Source organism: Rhinoraja longicauda, chromosome 34 (genome assembly GCF_053455715.1).
Source record: "Rhinoraja longicauda isolate Sanriku21f chromosome 34, sRhiLon1.1, whole genome shotgun sequence".
Taxonomy (NCBI): Eukaryota; Metazoa; Chordata; class Chondrichthyes; order Rajiformes; family Arhynchobatidae; genus Rhinoraja; species Rhinoraja longicauda.
Window position 1 is genome coordinate 21,374,865 of NC_135986.1, and position 1,729 is coordinate 21,376,593.

Consider the following 1,729-nt stretch of genomic DNA (forward strand, 5'->3'; position numbering starts at 1 on the left):
AGAGATAGATAGAGATAGAGAGATAGATAGAGAGAGAGAGATATATATATATATATAGAGAGAGAGAGAGATCGAGAGATAGAGAGAGAGATAGAATAGATAGAGAGAGATAGAGATGGAGAGATAGAGAGAGAGAGAGAGATATAGAGATAGAAAGAGAGATAGAATAGATAGAGATAGAGAGATAGATAATAGAGAGAGATAGAGAGAGAGAGAGAGAGATAGATAGAGATAGATAGAGAGATAGATAGAGAGAGATAGATAGAATAGATAGAGAGAGAGATAGAGAGAGATTTATAGAGAGAGAGAGATAGAGAGACAGGAGGGGGAGAGAGAGAGAGATGTAGATATATATATATATATATAGAGAGAGAGAGAGAGAGAGAGAGAGAACAAAACATTATCTTTAGTTTAGTTTAGAGATCCAGCGCGGAAACAGGCCCTTCGGCCCACCGAACTAAACTAGGATCAGCCATGATTGAATGGCAGAATAGACTTAAGAGGCTGAATGCCCCTAACTCTCAGTTATGAACCAATCTAGAACCTTTCCACGTTTACCGACTTAGCACCGCATAACAGTCCTGCTTTTACCGATATTCTCTAAACCTCGAAATGTAGAGTTTTAGTTTTGGAGATACGGCGCAGAAACAGGCCCTTCGGCCCACCGAGTCCGCGCCGACCAGCGATCCCCGCACGTTAACACTATCCTACACGTTCTAGGGACAATTTACACATAATACCAAGCCAATTGACCGACAAACCTGCACGTCTTTGGAGTTTGGGTGGGAAACCGAAGATCTCGGAGAAAACCCACCCAGGACCCGGTGTGGGGGGGGGGGGAAGAAGAGCAACGGACAATGGAGGACCCGGCGTGGGGGGGGGGGAAAGAGCAACGGACAATGGAGGACCCGGCATGGGGGGGGGGAAGAAGAGCAACGGACAATGGAGGACCCGGCGTGGGGGGGGAAAGAGCAACGGACAATGGAGGACCCGGCGTGGGGGGAGGGGGGGGGAAAGGGGAAGAGCAAAGGACAATGGAGGACCTGGCGTGGGAGGGGGAAAGGGGAAGAGCAACGGACAATGGAGGACCTGGCGTGGGGGGGGGGGGGAAGGGGAAGAGCAACGGACAATGGAGGACCCAGCGTGGGGGGGGGGGAAGAGCAACGGACAATGGAGGACCCAGCGTGGGGGGGGGAAGAGCAACGGACAATGGAGGACCCGGCGTGGGGGGGGAAGAGCAACGGACAATGGAGGACCCGGCGTGGGGGGGGGGGGGGGAAGGGGAAGAGCAACGGACAATGGAGGAACTGGCGTGGGGGGGGGGGAAGGGGAAGAGCAACGGACAATGGAGGACCCAGCGTGGGGGGGGGGGAGAGCAACGGACAATGGACCCGGCGTGGGGGGGGGGGGAAAGAGCAACGGACAATGGAGGACCCGGCGTGGGGGGGGGGGAAAGAGCAACGGACAATGGAGGACCCGGCGTGGGGGTGGGGGGAGGGGAAAGAGCAACGGACAATGGAGGACTCGGTGTGGGGGGGGAAAGAACAACGGTGGACCTGGCGCGAGGTGGGGGGGGGGGGGGGGAATTTGTGACGTTGTAAGCGCCCTTTACGTGGTGACTGTTTGCATACCTTGGGCATGAAAGCAAAGGAATTCCGCCGTGACGTGCCCTCGCGTGACTGTAAAGTATTCGATTCTATTCAAGAGGTTTCTTTATGTCAACAGTCTT